The following is an 18504-nucleotide window of genomic DNA, read 5'->3' on the forward strand; positions in this document are numbered from 1 at the left end:
TGGGGGGATGTTGCATCGTCTGCCAAGTCTTTTGCTTTCGTAGTGAGTGATTTTCGTGTGCAAGTTCGGTACTAGTCCCTCTAGGATTTTCCAGGTGTATATAATCATGTATCTCTCCCGCCTGCGTTCCAGGGAATACAGGTTTAGGAACCTCAAGCGCTCCCAGTAATTGAGGTGTTTTATCTCCGTTATGCGCGCCGTGAAGGTTCTCTGTATCAATCACATCTGCTAGAAAAATGACAGGATGGCCTGGTGGCTAAAGCTCCCGCTTCACACACGGAGGGCCCGGGTTCGATTCCCGGCGGGTGGAAACATTTGACACGTTTCCTTACACCTGTTGTCCTGTTCACCTAGCAGCAAATAGGTACCTGGGTGTTAGTCGACTGGTGTGGGTCGCATCCTGGGGGACAAGATTAAGGACCCCAATGGAAATAAGTTAGACAGTCCTCGATGACGCACTGACTTTCTTGGGTTATCCTGGGTGGCTAACCCTCCGGGGTTAAAAATCCGAACGAAATCTTATCTTATCTTATCGAGAACCTTCAAAAATAGGGATGCCAACCCTGTGATGAGACTCTTCAGGTCGCTTGTTCTGTCTAGGTTGGAATGTTACTACACACTAACAGCACCTTTAAAGGCACGTGAAATTGACCTAGAAAATGTAGACAACTGCGATAAAACACCTAAATTACTGGGAACGCTTGAAGTTCCTCGACCTGTACTCCCTAGAATGCAGGTGGGAGAGATACATGATTATATACACTTGGAAAATCCTAGAGGGATTAGTACCAAACTTGCACACGAAACTCACTCCTCATGAAAGCAAAAGACTCGGCAGACGAAGTTATCTTAACTGTTACATTCCACTTATTTCTTATTTTTAAAAATGCTCATGTAATTTATTCTTGTGCATTCGAGTTATTCAGTTACTTTATAGCTGTGAATATGATGATATAAAGTACCATACCATCATGATAATTAAGATGTGCAACAGTTAGGTATCTTTATCACAGAATGTTTCTCCTACACAGTAAGCTTCTTCAGTCGAATAGAGGCAACAGAAACTATAGAAATGTGAAGACGATGTAATCAGTCCATCACCCTGAGGGACTGACCACCTCAAAATTGTCATCATTATATCTCGACCGTTTCTGTTGCCACTGTACTCTACTGAAGAAGCCTACTGTGTAGGAGAAATATTTTGTAATACCTAACTGTTGCATGTGTCATAATTATCAACTTCCTTTATTCCTATTAACTAAAGTAAATCCTCCATACATTAGCCTTTGGAAATACGAAAAAATCCACTGGGTCACATGATTTTGAAACGGTACGCAAAAGTTTGTTGGTTACATTGTTTGGTTATGATTGTAACAGTGAACAAAAATCTTTTTCTATTCACTCCTCTTCAAGGGGGGGGGGGCTCCTTGTAGTAGTGAAGAGGTTCTTGGTCTAAGGAATTGGACCTTTTGATCTTCCCCCTACGGAACCTAATTACCCCCCAGTCCTCCCTTCCCTCCCCACTCGCCACCCTCCCCTTGTTTCCCATCCCATTTGTAGCCTCTGGAGTCCTCCCCTTTGACATTAGTTTCTAGGTAGGGGATGGTGTGCCGGGGTTCGTCCCACTCCTTGAGGTCCCTCAGGGGGGGTGGTGTTTGCCTTGGAATCTGAATTGTCTGAAGATGTCCTGCTCCCTTACCGGATTTCTGGAAAGTGGGCGGGGCGCCCTTCGGGTAATGGGTGTAACTCTGGAAGTGGCCTGTCGGTTCTGGGAGGTAGCAGCCGAAGGAGGTATGCTTTGTGGCAGGTTTCCTACCGCCCTTTCTTTTGTCTGCCTAGGTAGCTCGGTAGATGTGAGGCTGCTATCCCGGAGGGCTGGTTTACTGGCGTGAAGGATAGGGTATGGCATGGGTTCCATGCTGCATCTTCACTACCTGTGGGCTCGAGGCCCCCTCAGATGAGGGGAGGAGCTTTTGGCCCCTCCATGCCTCCTAGTGACTGTCTCCTTCCATTTTTTTTTTTTTTTTTTTTTAAATAACGAGAAAGAAGATATCACAGAAGTACCACCTTTATTATGGAGTCTTCCAGTTAAGCCCTTCCTCCTCCCAGACCCCTTTCTGTTCTGACCCGGCTAAGTTATTGGTCCATTCTCTCGACTCTTCTCATACCCCGGTACTTTCTGCCGGTGACGCTTCGTCACCTGCTTCAGGTGTTGTGGCATTACCCGTTTCTGTTCGTGCCACTACTACTGGCATGCCTTTCACAATGCGTCTGGCTTCCCCAAATACGGTGAGACAGTTTTTGGATCACCCACATCTCTCAGGTCAGACCGCCCATGGTACTATTAAACATCCCAAGACAACCTACTGACAACAGTTCATCAATGATCGCTCAAAATCAACCTACGCGATGCTCGCTACCTTTGTGTACCTGGCTAACGAGTATGGATTGGACAAAATTCTTTTATTTTCAAACGACGTCCCAAACTGATTATCTTTCTGATCGTGGAATTGTTAAAAAAATTTTATAGCACGTTGGTCAAAATAGATCCTTCCACGCTCTTCGAAGCAGTGCACGTGTTGTAACAGTGTAGAATTCAGAGCAAGCTCATGCTCTCCTGCATCACTTCCATAGATGACATACCAGTCACCGTTTGTAAGCACGCTACTCTTAATTCTTGCAGAGGTACTGTGGCCTTACCATGTACCATTGTACAGAGTGATTTTTTGTCTTGCGGCAATGATATTTCAGAACAATTAGCCCTTCAAAACCTCCCTATTCTTAAGGTAGATACATACATCCTGCCCACTTGTGGGCGGAGGCGCTTTCCTAGTAACATCGCTAGTTTAGCCTTTGACCGAAATGAACTTCTGACCTCTGTCTATATTGCAGGCCATTGCCTAGAGGTCCATCAAGTAGTTCCCCCTCCCAACAGTGTCGTAATTGCTGGCGTTTGGGGCATACCACTAAACACTGCAGATCTGCGGCAGAATGCCCGGTCTGTGGTACAGCAGATCATTCCAATACGTTTTGTAGTCTTTCCCCCTCTTGTCTCAATTGCAAGGAACCTCATCCTTTTCATGCTGTTGCCAAGTCTATTGTAATGAACGAGAGATCCATAATCTTAAGGAGCACGAGGGCCTTACACTATGGCTGTCTCTCAGCTCTGCTTTCAAGGAAAACCTTGTGTCCAGTATGCTCGAGTAGCCCGAAGACCTCCAACCTCCACAGTCCTCCCGCCTCCTAATCTCTCTGTGTCCGTGTTTTCTGGGGGTCACCCTAGTTTCTAATTCTTTTTCAGTTTTATCCTCTGACACTCCTACCTCCGTACCACTTCCTACTACTACTTCATCTTGCTCGCTTGCTTCTCAATCTAAGAGACCTCACAGACCTACACTTTCTTCGCATCCATCACCTGTACAGAATCTACATATCTTCTGCCTCAAATCAAACCCTAGTTCTCACCCCCTTTCCAACTCTCACAAAGGTGGAGGTTCATCCCCCTCGTATAGCACCCTGTCCCCCCCGGTCTTCCTCCATAGTTGCTCTCCAACCTCCTTCCTCTCCTATTACACTGCAGGACTCTTCTACCCAGCCAATGCATCTCTCCAGGTTCATACTCCCTGCCCCCCTCAGACCTCTTTGGTTACCTCCATAGTTACTCTGACCTTTCCTTACCATGCCTCTCCTGTCTCTGACACAATGGCATCCTCGGCTTCATTAACAACCGAGATGTTAGTCTATCTCCAGTTATAATGCAGAGACGACACCCCTGATGGACACCAATGCACCTCCTCCTACCCCTTCTATTTCATGACCATCACAACAATCTCTTCCTCCGCGACATTGTAATTCTTCCTTGCTTACACATTGTTGCCCCCACATGTTGACTTTACTGATCCTAAAAGCCCATAGGTTTTATCATTTCTTATTGTTGTCATTTTTATTTCTGTACATGTCTTTTTTACAGTGGAATATTCGTGGCCTTTGGGGCAGTCGAGGAGAACTCCAAGTGTTGTCCCCAGTATGTGTTGGGTTGCAAGAGCCCAAAATTCGTTCTGCTGTCATTCGCCCCGTTTTGGGCTACATGCTGTTACATTCTTCTGATCCTCTACCTGACAAATCAGTTAATGAAAGCGCTCTTGTACATGTTAATATACCGTATCAACACGTTTTTGTTCATTCCCCGCTGCATTATACTGCAGCTCGTATTTATTTACAAAGATGGTTTACAGTTTGCTCTCTATCTTTCTCCCTCCCATGCATTCCATTTTTAATTTCTTCTCTACTGCTGCCCATATTGTTGGGTGATTTCAACTCTCACCATCACCTGTGGGGGAGGGTCTCACTGCGACTCATGGTGATCAGTTCGAGACTTCTCGCTTCTCATCCTCTTCATGTTTTAAATATGGACACACACTCTCCTGCATTGATCTTTCTATAAGTTCCTTACCCATTGCACTTGATTTTGCATGGTCTGTTCTTCCAGATTTACATGATAGTGATCACTTTCCTGTCCTTCTTACTTCTCTGTATACCCGACCGTTTCATCGCCCTAGTTGGCAATTTGCTTGAGCAGATTTGGACTTATGCTCCCATCTTACCACCTGTTGCGAAGACCCCCTTTCATCCTCTATTGATGAATTGGCACACCAATTTTTGACCATAGTCCTAACTGCAGCAACACGGTCTATCCCCCAAACCTCAGGTAGGCATTCTCAGGCACGCATACCTTGGTGGTCTCCTACATGCGCCCATGCAGTACATTTAAAACGTGCTGTGTGGGGCCGTTATCGATATAATCGTAATGCAGAGCATTGTTGGATTTTAAGCAGGCATGGGCAGTTGCCCACCGCGTCATCCACAATGCTAAACGCACTTGTTGACGAGACTACGTGCCTACCATTACCTCATCTTCCCCTATGTGTGCGATTTGGAAAAAGGTGCAGAAATTGTATGTACCTCATCTGCTAGGAAAATGATAGGATAGATAATGAGAACCTTCAAAACTAGGGATGTCGAGCCCATGATTCTCTTCAAATCGCTTGTGCTCTCTAGGCTGGAATACTGCTGTACACTAACAGCCCCCTTCAAGGCTGGCAATATTGCAGACCTGGAGTCTGTACAAAAAACTTTCACAGCGATGAGGCCCCTAAACTACTGGGAACGGTTAAGGTCCTTGATCTGTGTTCCCTTGAATGCAGGCGAGAGAGATAGGTGATGATATACACTTGGAAGGTCCTGGAGGGATTGGTACCAAACCTGCACACGAAAATCACTCCATATGAAAGTAAAAGACTCGGCAGGAGATGCAACATTCCCCCGATGAAAAGCAGAGGCGCCACGAGTACACAGTGAACACAAGTGTCCGGGGCCCAAGATTGTTCCATTGCCTCCCAGCATACATAAGGGGGATTACCAACAGACCCCTGGCTGTCTTCAAGAAGGCACTGGACAGGCACCTAAAGTCAGTACCTGACCAACCGGCTGTGGTTCGTATGTCAGCTTGCATGCAGCCAACAGTAACAGCCTGGTTGATCAGACCCTGATTCACCATGAGGCCTGGTCTCAGACCGGGCTGTGGGGGCGTTGACCCCCGAAACCCTCTCCAGGTAAGTACACTCCGGACCCAGCTCCCATTTGGCGGATTGCTGAAGTTGATGGCGCAGAACCTCTAGAAGTTGCCACAGAAATTGGGAACTATCTTGTCCGTATCTCCCGAGGGTTTCACCTCTGTCCCTCATTTCTTGCGTCTAAGCCTACCAAAGAGCAATTGCCCTTAGATTTCTCCAATGGATTGGAGCTGTATAACTTGCCTTTTACTCTCCTAAAATTGGAGTTCACGCTTTCCATTTGCCAGCCGTTGGCAACGGCAACGGCAGTATGCTACATCTCCATTCTACAGCCCTTCCTGTTCTTTTACGTCTTTTTAATCTTATTTGGGAGCAAGGGGTTCTCCCTCAACAATGGAAATCGGCTATTGTACTAGTTTCGCAAACTAGGCGCCTTGGGGCTTGACATCTCTCACTATCGTCCCATTGCCCTGACCAGTGTGGTCTGCAAGGTGATGGAACGATTGGTGAATAAACGTCTGATGTGGTTCTTAGAGACACTCAATGGCCTTTCCCCTCGCCAATATGGCTTTCACAAAGGCCACTCTGTCCTAGCGGTCTTTTTTTTGATCTAGAGGAGACATATGACACCACTTGTAGGTATAACATTCTTGCCCAAGCCCACTCCTTAGGCCTCCTTCACTGCTTTCTTGTCCCATAGACATTTTCGGGTCCATATTAGCGCCTAGCTTTCTTCAGACATTGTACAAGCTGAGGGAGTCTGACAAGGTTGTGTCCTTAGAGGACCCCAATGGAAATAAGACACAGTCCCTGACTACTCACTGACTTTATTGGATTATCCTACGTGGCTAACCCCCCAGGGTAGAAATCTCTACAAAATATAATATTACCTGAGAAAGGTAAATTCCTGCTGGCTGTTGTCTATAATGTATTCCCTGGAATGCAGGCGAGAGAGATACATGATTATAAGATAAGATAAGATAAGATTTCGTTCGGATTTTTAACCCCGGAGGGTTAGCCACCCAGGATAACCCAAGAAAGTCAGTGCGTCATCGAGGACTGTAACTTATTTCCATTGGGGTCCTTAATCTTGTCCCCCAGGATGCGACCCACACCAGTCGACTAACACCCAGGTACCTATTTGCTGCTAGGTGAACAGGACAACAGGTGTAAGGAAACGTGTCGAAATGTTTCCACCCGCCGGGAATCGAACCCGGGCCCTCCGTGTGTGAAGCGGGAGCTTTAGCCACCAGGCCACCGGGTCACCCCGGAAAATCCTAGAGGGACTAGTACCGAACTTGCACACGAAAATCACTCACTACGAAAGCAAAAGACTTGGCAGACGATGCAACATCCCCCCAATGAAAAGCAGGGGTGTCACTAGCACGTTAAGAGACCATACAATAAGTGTCAGGGGCCCGAGACTGTTCAACTGCCTCCCAGTATACATAAGGGGGATTACCAACAGACCCCTGGCAGTCTTCAAGCTGGCACTGGACAAGCACCTAAAGTCGGTTCCTGACCAGCCGGGCTGTGGCTCGTACGTTGGTTTGCGTGCAGCCAGCAGCAACAGCCTGGTTGATCAGGCTCTGATCCACCAGGAGGCCTGATCACAGACCGGGCCGTGGGGGCGTTGACCCCCGGAATTCTCTCCAGGTATGGTAATGCTGTACCACATATTTTGACAAAAAAAAAAAATACATTCAGGGGCACCCAGTCATTCACACTGAACCACTCGAGTGACAGAGTACGCCACAGCAAAATAAAATCTAATATAGCCACACTGAGGATGACATTAAAGCAGAGGACAGCAGTGAACAGGTACAACCCTGGAGTTTACCTGGAGAGCTCCAGGGGTCAATGCCCCCATGGCCCGGTCTGTGACTAGGCCTCACGGTGGATCAGGGCCTGATCAACCAGGCTGTTACTGCTGGCCGTACACAATCCAGCGTACAAACCACAGCCCGGCTGGTCAGGTACAGTGGAACCTCAAATATCGAACTTAATCCGTTCCAGGAGTTCTAAATTCGAAAAGCGAAGCAATATTTCCCATAAGAAATACAATTAATCCATTCCAGAAACCCAAAAATATTCACGAAAAAAAATACATTTTATAGATTAATTATGCTTTTACATATACACAACAAATGTAGTGATGAATGGTTTGAAAAACCGACAAGTTGAAGATTGAGACACTTATGCAGCATATGGGAAACTTTATTCAGGAAACGTTTCGCCACACAGTGGCTTCATCAGTCCAATACAAAGAGGAAGGCGTAAGGAGAGGAGGAGAATGAGGTAATCAGTCCCTCAACCTGGAGTCGATGTGTTCAGTCCATCAATCTTGATGGACTGAACACATCGACTCCAGGTTGAGGGACTGATTACCTCATTCTCCTCCTCTCCTTACGCCTTCCTCTTTGTATTGGACTGATGAAGCCACTGTGTGGCGAAAAAGTTTCGTTAAGTCCAATGAATAAAGTTTCCCATATGCTGCATAAGTGTCTCAATCTTCAACAAAAAATGTCCAGTGTTCAATTATGTATTAATAAAAATTTAAATAGAAAAATAGCATATAAAATAACTACAACGTTTTACAAGAAATTACTTACCTTTATTGAAGAGTGGTGATGGCATCTGGAAGATAGGGAGGAGGAGAGAGGGAGTTGGGGTTAGTGTTTGGAAGGAGAATCCCCCTCCATGAGGACTTCAGGTATCAAAGCTCTCTCTGGGGTTACTTCCCTTCTGTCTTTTAATGCCACTAGGCCCAGCTTGAGTCACTGGACCCCTATCTCACAAAATAACTGTCCACAGTCCTATATCAAAATTATGTTAATATTTTTTTCTGTTGTTTGTTGGCCAATCATACTGAAACTTTGTCACATTAAACTATATATGCACCTCTAAAAGTACACCAAAAATAAAATAAATCGGTTGAAAACAAAAAAAAAAAAATATAATCCCATTCTCCCCCCTTAAGATTTCCCTAAAATGGAACATGGTTCTGTCACTGAACTTGTTGCAAAGATGGCTTGGTTCAGCTTGCTCAGGGTGGTACTTCTCCACAAACATTTGGACATCATTCCACTTCTGTATTATTTCCTTCCTCACATCTATGGTGTTTCTCACTTTCTTTACCACAGGGGTACCACTAGCAAGTTTAATTGCTCCCATTGTAGCTTATTTCACAGTCCCACAAGCACTAACCACAATGAAATAATCGTAAAATGTTTGAATGAGATCTCAGGTTAGTGTTCACTCAAGCATCAACAAAACCAGACTGGCTCACAGCTCCTGCGTGGGGACACGGACAGAGCGGGCTGCCGGACAGGTCCGGTACCCGGCAGTTCGAAAATAGGGGCGAATTCGATAATTGGGACAAAGTTGGTTCGAAAAAAGGGTTCTATTTTTGAAGAGTTCGATAAGCGATATATTAGAAATTTGAGGTTCCACTGTACTGTCTTTAGGTACTTGTCCAGTGCCTGCTTGAAGACAGCCAGGGGTCTATCGGTAATCTTCCTTATGTATGCTGGGAGGCAGTTGAAGTCTTGGGCCCCTAATACTTATTGTGTTGTTTCTTAACGTGCTAGTGGCACCCCTGCTTTTCATTGGGGGGGGGATGTTGCATTGTCTGCAGAGTCTTTTGCTTTTGTAGGGAGTGATTTTTGTGTGCAAGTTTGGTACTAATCCCTCTAGGATTTTTCAAGTGTATATAATCGTGTATCTCTCCTGCCTGCGTTCTAGGGAGTAAAGGTTTGGGAACTTCAAGCGTACCCAGTAATTGAGGCGTTCTATCTCAGTTATGCGTGCCATGAAGGTTCTCTACATTTTCTAGTTCAGTAATTTCACCTGCCTTAGAAGGTGCTGTTAGGGTGCAGCAATATTCCAGCCTAGATAAAACTAGCGATCTGAAGTGTCATCATGGGCTTGGCATCCCTGCTTTTGAAGGTTCTCATTATCCATCCTGTCATTTTTCTAGCAGATGCAATTGATAGTGTTATGGTTCTTGAAGGTGAGAACTTCCAACATGATCACTCCCAGGTCTCATGAAATTGTAATGACATGATTGCAAACAAACCATACCATGGGTGGGGTTTGAACCCGCGGTCAGAGAGTCTCAAAACTCCACTATGTCCACAAATGCATTTGTGGACACAGTGGTGCCTATGCTAACCTTCCTATGGTGTAGAAATATACCTAGTTGGACGAATCTTATTGAAGTTAGCTGACCCAGTGGCTAATGAGACGGTCTGGAGTTTTGAGACTCTGACCGTGGGTTCAAACCCTACCCGTGGTATGGTTTTTTTCACTCCCAGGTATTTGACGTTAGTTTCTCGCTCAATTGTGTGGTTGGAATTTGTTTTATACTCCCATGAAATTTTAATTTCCTGACGTTTACCATATTGGAGTAGTTGAAATTTCTCATCATTGAACTTCGTATTGTTTTTTGCAGCCCATTGAAAGATTTGGTTGATGTCCGCCTGGAGCCTTGCAGTGTCTTCAATGGAGGACATTGTCATGCAGATTAGAGTGTCATCTGCGAAGGAAGACATGCCACTGTGGCTTATATCCCTGTCTGTCCGATATGAGGATGAGGAACAAGATGGGAGTGAGTACTGTGCCTTGCGAAACAGCTTTTCACCGTAGCTGCCTGTTGACTACTGCTATTTGTGTTCTATTTGTCAGGAAATTATAGATCCATCTACCAACTTTTACTGTTATTCCTTTATCACTCATTTTGTGCACTATCACACCATGGTCACACTTGTCGAAGGCTTTTGCAAAGTCTGTGTATTACATTTGCATTCTGTTTCTTCTATAGCATGCAGGACCTTGTCGTAGTGATCCAGTAGTTGGGAGAGACAGGAGCGACCTGCTCTAAACCCATGCTACCCTGGGTTGTGTAACTGATGGGTATCTAGATGGGTGACGATCTTGCTTCTTAGAACCCTTTCAAAGATTTTTATGATATGGGACATTAGCACTATCAGTTTATAGTTCTTTGCTATTGCTTTACTGCCCCCTATGTGGAGTGGGGCTATGTCTGTTGTTTTTAGTAACTGTGGGACGACCCCAGTGTCCATGCAACCTCTCCATAGGATATTATTATTATAATCAAAAAGAAGCGCTAAGCCACAAGGGCTATACAGCACCATAGGATGCTAAAAGCACGTGATAGTCACATTTCTAAAAACACTCCCACATAAGTGATGGTTGCAGAGTAGAAACATACCATGATCATCTTAATGTACTAAATCAACCTGGACAAGGTTAGTTAAGGTTGGTACATGCTGAGGAAATTTGTAAGGGATGAATGCTCTTTGTGAAAACCTTGCTGAGATTCATGGGTTAAACTGTATTTTTCTAGGTGGCTTTAAATTGCATCCCAAATTATTGATTTCATCAGTTCCCACAATTGAAATTGTCGATAAATTAGACACATCTGCAAATCTTGGGTATCTTTAGATACCCAAGAGTTGCAGATGTGTCTAATTTATCAACATGTCGGTTCTCTGAACCATTCATCTACAAATTGAAATTATGTTGATTTGTATGTGTGAAACTAAGGACCTATATCTTATGCCATTATCCACTAGTATGATACCCATTAGTAGTGATGAAGAGACCAGCTAATGGTTGACTTAAGTTCTCCTTATATTCCTTGTTTGGTTTTAATCTGTGAAGTTGTCTGAGGACAATGTCACCAGTGACTTTGATCTTGCGTAATTTATCATCATCCTGATCTGTTCAAGATTTATCTCCAGGACTTCATTTGTATCCTCTGGCATAATGGCAGGGAGGAAAAAAAAGTGTTAAAAATGGTGCACATTTTTGTCACTGACATTGAGCTGTTCTGAGTTATATTTGCACATCGATAGTATCATAACCAATATGGTTGACCTTCACTTCATCTAAGCTCAACATTATCTGCAATATTAGCAAGGGTTTTAGGTAGTAGGTTGGTAGACAGCAGCCGCCCAGGGAGGTACTACCGTCCTGCCAAGTGAGTGTAAAATGGAAGCCTATAATTGTTTTACATGATGGTGGAATTCCTGGTGTCTTTTTTTCTGTCTCATAAACATGTAAGATTTCAGGTACGTCTTGCTACTTCTACTTGCAGTTAGGTCACACTACACTTGGATGTACAAGCATATATATATACACACCCCTCTGGGGTTTCTTCTATTTTCTTGTTTATTTCATCTTGTTTCCATGGGGAGGCAGAACAGAATTCTTCTTCTGTAAGTCATGTGTTGTAAGAGGCAACTAAAATGTTGGGAGCAAGGGGCTAGTAACCCCTTCTGTATACATTACTAAAGTTAAAAATAGAAACTTGTTTTTCTTTTTGGGCCACCCTGCTTCGATGGAATACGGCCGGTTTGTTGAAAGAAGAAAGAGCAGCAAGGGTAAAATTTTCATTGCTGATGCACTTTGGTGTTGGGAAGAGTGAGGCCAGGAGTAAGTTGTTTTATTGGAGAATGTTCTCAGAATCTGTGTGTTTCCTGGATACTAGTGGCATACTTATCCACCATAGAAAGAGACAATATCATGCATGTGAAAAAGTATATAAATCTTTTTATAAATTTTTCTATAGGGCTGTGATGCATGCAATAGCAGTCTTGATCATTGCAGCAGTGGAAGCAAGAATGCATCAAATGCTCACAGTGCTCTAGTATTGCCATCATTAGTGATGGCTCAGAGTAGATGACGTGAGGGCCTGCCAGACGCATCATCCTCGTTGGGCCAAAGCAGTCGTGGAAGTTGAGAACCAACATGAGCGAGACACGAGGACTGTCAATGTAGCTATTCAAACTGACTCATCATCTCAGTCACCTCCCCTGACACTTCCCTCAACACATTCCTTAGTGCTCTAAATGATACTTGACACCAGTCTGCCTCACTGGATTGTAATTATGATAACTGGTACTAATTAGCTTCACTGGTGTGTAATAACATTTGAATTTCATATTAACACGTAAACGGTCCCAGCAGATCTACGTTCACATGTGTAGTGCTACAAAAGTAGATCTAATTTTTTTTTACATATTTTCAAATATAACAAAAAAAATAGATGAAAGTTTTTTTTACACATTTTCAAATGTAGAAAAACAAAAAGATCTACTTTTTTTACATACTTTCAAATGTTGAAAAAACGTATATGTACGTTTGGACCGTTTACGGGTTAATACTAATTAGAAGTAGTGATTATATGACTTTGATAACTAACATTAATGTCCTCTTAAAGTTATCAGTACACTTAAAATTGCACTTTCCATCTGCATGGATAAAAAAAAAAGTTGAACTCATCAGTTACCCAGAGAATGAATATCTGCAAATTTTGCTTAGGAAATGTAAGATGATAAAGGATATCAATAGAGTACATATAATACCTGATTAAACTTGTATTAATAGTTGGGAATGTTTAGTGTCAAGGCTCAGTATTAGCACCTCGTAGCTCAGTGGTAGGAGGAATGAATCAAAGGCTTGGGCTTGCACCCAGGCCCCTGGTTCAGTCTTAAACTGGTTGAAGCTCTTGTCTGCCCCTCTTCACATAGTAAATAAGTACCTGGGTGTTAGCTAACTTGTGGGTTTCATCCTGTAGAGTATCCATAAACCTTTGAGCTGGGTTATAGTATGTGCCTGTAAATTCAGTACTACTGTGGTAACTGCAGTGTTAAAAAAGTGAGCTGCAAAGAGTGAGATGAAGAAAGAAGAGATGCTAAAACTACATAGTGATGCCATAATGTAGAAAGAATTCTTAGCGCCATCAGCAGGGAGAGCAAAACCCCACATTTACAAATAAAAGAGGTATGCTTAAAAGTAGGGACATGCCAAAGTATCAGTATCAGATAATTTCGATGGCACTCGTATTGGTATCCGCTAATTTTAATGGTATTGGTACTGGTATCAGTTAGTACAGTACAGTATCAGCTACTTTTGATGGCGTCAGTTTCAGTATTGTCCTAAAATTTAGTATTGGTATGTGCAAAAAATTTTACGTTGTCCCATCCTTCCTTAAAAGTTTTCCTTCACAAATAATGGAACATGATCAAAAAGATGCAGTAAGTATTGTTAAGAAAATTCCCTGATTTAGGTATTAAAGGATTCTTGTTATTAGTGTAGGCATTAATTGCAATCTGAATACGTTCACCTCCTCCATACTCTCTCCCTCCAATCTGATATTCAATCTTTCATCACCTAATCTTTTTGTTATCCTCATAACCTTACTCTTTCCTGTATTCACCTTTAATTTTCTTCTTTTGCACACCCTACCAAATTCATCCACCATCCTTTAATGAACCATATTCATTATGAATTACATTATGGTACTAATTTTCAGGTTGAACTAGATGAAGTTGTTGTGCTGAGCACCTCTCCAGAGGTGGCCATCAAGCTCATTTTTGGCTGCCTCCACCCATCTGCTATCCTTCATCCCTGTACCACCAAGGTGTAGCCTTGCCGGGCCCACTCTCAATACAGAGTTAGTGCAAGTTCATCAGTCAATGAACCCAGGATGTAGTGTGGACAGCAAGTAAGCACAGTAAAGCTTCATTATAACTGACTAATGGAGGAGAGGGGGTGTGTAATAAAAATCCATTTTATCAAAATGCCCACTCCAGTGAACGTGGTCCATTGGATGGAAAGCATACTAGATAATCTGTAACAAAAAACCATTTTCAAGATATTGCCACAGAAACAGCACCTTTTATTTACAAATTTACTCCAGTTTAAGAGCTCAAACGTTTACCATTGGCATATTCTGGTCTGATGAAGATTTGTATTGTTATTTGGCTAAGTCATAGTTTATTGATTCCTTACACTAATTGGAATATTGGTTTCCATGCAGTAAGTGGAAATAGTGGTGGTAATCTTGCTACCACTTGTGATAGACTAAACTCTCAACAATATTTTTCTTTCATTAAAAATCAGTCAGTTGGCTTCTATAATATAAGAGTGAGTTTAACCTCCCTCTCATGAAAAGGAGTTTCTGTGGCTAGTATAAAAAAAAAACATAAATGACCTAGCAAGTTTGGGAGTTTTCTCTAATAATTTTATAGTGTTTGATTGGGCTGAGCTTGAGGGTGGGGCCTCTTGAGTGGGTTGATTTAGTTCCTGGGCATTGTGAGGGTGTTTATCTACAGGAAGTTGGCTTGTGCATAATGTTCTAAAACCTATGGAACTTTTGAAATTGTTGATGTACAGGCCCTGGACCTCTTGGGAGGGTTGTTATAGCTGCTACATATGTTGTAGAAGTTGAGCTATACTTGCCATGCCTATAGGAAGCTTCGAGTCAAAACTGTTAGGCATGTTGCTTGTGTTAACATACAGGGTGACCAGGGTTATGTGATACAAAGGATACTATCTGTGAATCATGCAGGGACAGAAACGAGTCTAGTTGCGGATTGTGGCAGCAGTTGAAAAAACTATGCTAAGTGAGGCTAAGTTTTTGAGAACAAATTTTATTTGCAATCACAGTTGTATGAAAAAACTCAAAGCAGCAGTTAGTGAACTCAGTTCACGAAAAAGGGGACATAGTCAAACCCCAAATGAGGCAAGGCACATTTGCAAGTCTCCTAATCTGTTGCTGTTCCATACCAGTAAATGGAAACCTAGATATACTATCATATATTGTCACAGTAGTAATATGCAACAGAAATTTATTCATGCATGTGCACTGTGATCTACATACAGTACAGTTAGAAAAAGACAGAGGGAGAAAAGGAAAAACTTGGATATGTATGTTAACACATACAGGAAAATAGTTGATATCCCTCTGCTCATGGAACCACTGCCGCACATCCCTGGCAGTATAAAGTATTATTCATGAAGATTTTTTTCAGGGAATGGGAAAGCATAGGCCCAAACAGAGGGAAACATGACCTTCAGTATTTCAAGATACTGGTCCATATTGAACCATTGTTCAATCTGAGCCAACTCTCCCACACCATGAAGGTAAATCCATCCCCATATATTGCAGGCTATGTGACCACTCTTTGCTTCTTCATAGATATTGCTACATGTTATTACATTGAAGTGCAATTGCATGAGGGCATTTGTGAAATGTGCCTGATGAATGGCAGTTATACAAAAACACTTATCTGCTTGTCTAAAATGTATGGGCAGGTATTGTTAGTGTTGCCTCCATAAAGTTCATTAGAAACAGAAGTAAAAGCTTTGGTAGAGGCCTGCCCTACCATTGCATTCAAGATATCATTTTAATATGAACATATTTTAATAAATTGAAGATTTTGCACCCTTATCCATCTTGTGGATGGTAGTGCAATTATTATTATTATAATAAAAAAAAAGCGCTAAGCCACAAGGACTATACAGCGCTGCAGGGCAGGAAGGAAGCGAGGGCATCAGGTGGCAAAAGGGAGATGGATGAGTAATAGGTTACGGATAACAGCGGGGCAGTGGATGGTGAAAGGGTAAAGGGCAGCAAGAGACTGAACTAGAAAGGGCTGAGGGGAGTGCGAAAAGTATCATCAGAGTTTGTGGAGTAAATCAGTCGTTGTCAAGAAGTCAATGAGAGAGTCAGGATTAAAGGAGGGTCCATCAGCAAGAAGGGAAGGTAAAGAGAGAGTAGTAGAACAAAGACAACGTTGGAGGTAAATTCTGCGTGCTCGTTGATAGAGAGGGCAGTCTAACAGAATGTGGCTAATCGATACTGGAACTTGACACTGCTCACAGAGAGGAACAGGGTGCCTCTCCATGAGTAAGACGAGTGTGGCCAATGCGAAGGCGGGAGAGAGTGGTCTCCCAACCTCGGCACTGATGACAAGAAGACGGCCAGTAACCTATGCTCGGTTTAATAGAATGAAGTTTGTTACCGAGCAGAGTTGACCAACGTTGTTGCCAACGGGTGCGAAGGTGGGTAGCTATTGCAGCAAAATAGTCCAGAAATGGAACACCTCGATAAGAAATTGGTAGGTCATGTACTGCTGACCGCGCAGCAGTGTCTGCCTGTTCATTGCCCTGTACGTCGACATGACCAGGGACCCAACAAAAAACAATATCTTTATGTTTGGTAGAGATACGGCGTAGCCAAAGTTGGATACGGAGAACTAGGGGATGAGATGTATCAAATTTTCGTATAGCCTGTAGAGCACTAAGGGAGTCTGAGACTACTACAAATGATGACACAGGCATAGATGCGATACGAATAAGTGCTGCAAGAATGGCATACAGTTCAGCAGTAAAAATGCTAGCTGAAGATAGTAAATGCCCCCGTACGACGCTGTCTGGAAACACTGCTGCGAATCCGACGCTGTCTGAAGACTTAGAGCCATCTGTGTACACAGCGGTGGCATGAGAATGGGAGTGGAAGTGATCAAGAAAAAGAGAGCGGGAAGCCACCGTAGGCAGTTGAGCTTTCGAGCAAGGGAGTGAGAAAGAACAGACCCAAACAGCTGGAACTTCCCAGGGGGGTAGGAAAAAGTGAGATGCTACATGAACATATAAAGGTGGTAACTGAAGGGAAGACAAGAGTGAATGTAGGCGAAGAGAAAAGGGACGGAGCAAACAGGGGCGGCGAACGAATAAAGAATGTCTACTAATATCGGTGACCATTCTATAAATGGAAGGATTGTGTAGATCGTGAGAGCGTACATAGTAGCGAAGGCAATGGGCATCACGGCGATCAGACAAGGATGGAACATTTGCTTCTGTATAGAGGCTCTCAACAGGGGAAGAGCGAAAAGCACCAAGGCACAAACGTAAGCCTTGGTGATGGATAGAGTTAAGGCTAGAGAGAGTAGCAGGAGAGGCCGCGGAATAAATCTGGTCACCATAATCTCGTTTCGATAAAACGAGGGCTGAATGTAGGCGAAGCAGAGTTCGACGATCAGCTCCCCAGGAAAGATGAGCAAGGGTTTTAAGAAGGTTTAGCCGGCTGTGACAAGTTGTCTTCAGAGAGGTAATGTGAGGTTTCCAGGATAACCGACGGTCAAAGAGAAGGCCTAGAAACCTGACTGTATCACGTTCGGGGATACGGGAGCCATAGAGATACAAAGGATGATCGGAGATAACAGAGCGTCTAGTGAAAGTAATTTGGTGAGTTTTGGTACTTGAAAATTTAAACCCATGTGTGGTGGCCCAAGTGGAAACACGGTCGACTGCATGCTGGAGAGAAACTGCAATAAGGTGACAGTCAGCGCCTGCACAAGCAATAGCGAAGTCATCAACATAGAGTGATGACCAAATATTGGGTGGAAGAACAGAGGCCAAATCATTTATAGCAAGGAGAAAAAGTGTTGTGCTTAGAACACATCCCTGAGGGACACCTTCAGCTTTGACGAAGTCCGGGGAAAGAACATTATTGACTCGAACACGGAAATGTCTGTCAGTTAAAAAGTTCTTAAGGAAGGATGGTAGATTGCCTCGGAGGCCTAAGGAATGGGCCTGGGCCAAAATATTATACCTCCAAGTTGTGTCATATGCCTTCTCAAGATCAAAAAATATGGCAATAACTGAGTGATTATTCGCAAAGGCATTACGAACATACGTATCCAAGCGTAGTAAGGGGTCTATGGTAGAACGACCCTTACGAAAGCCATATTGACTAGCGGAGAGACTGTTGTGAGTCTCTAAATACCACATTAAACGTCGATTTACGAGGCGTTCCATCACTTTGCAAACTGCACTAGTAAGAGCGATGGGGCGATAGTGGGAGGCATCATGTCCTGTAGTACCCGGTTTGCGGAAAGGGAGAACAATGGCAGATTTCCACAGCTGGGGAAGAACTCCTTGTGCCCAAATAAGATTGAAGAGGTGTAAGAGGACTACAAGGGCTGACCGATGTAAATGTTGTAACATACGAATATGAATGTCGTCAGGCCCAGCTGCCGATGATCGGCAAGCTGAGAGCGTTGCCTCCAGTTCTTGAAGTGTAAAAGGCACATTATACTGTTCTTCTCTGAGAGAAGAA

At 43.5% G+C, this 18504-nt stretch overlaps 1 long non-coding RNA gene across 6 annotated transcripts in view; it reads left to right on the plus strand.

Moving 5' to 3' along the window:
• LOC128702289 (uncharacterized) overlaps nucleotides 1-18504 on the plus strand; it is a 29848-nt gene that overhangs the window by 8856 nt on the left and 2488 nt on the right. The window contains exons 3-5 of one of the 6 annotated variants that reach the window (XR_008409072.2): nucleotides 10027-10182; nucleotides 12207-13382; nucleotides 13915-14106. This is a non-coding gene — a long non-coding RNA (uncharacterized lncRNA). The remainder of the gene's footprint in view (nucleotides 1-10026; nucleotides 10183-12206; nucleotides 13383-13914; nucleotides 14107-18504) is intronic. The other 5 variants (XR_011394236.1, XR_011394237.1, XR_011394238.1 and 2 more) reach the window with 5 other exon arrangements.

Source organism: Cherax quadricarinatus, chromosome 80 (assembly GCF_038502225.1).
Source record: "Cherax quadricarinatus isolate ZL_2023a chromosome 80, ASM3850222v1, whole genome shotgun sequence".
Lineage (NCBI taxonomy): Eukaryota > Metazoa > Arthropoda > Malacostraca > Decapoda > Parastacidae > Cherax > Cherax quadricarinatus.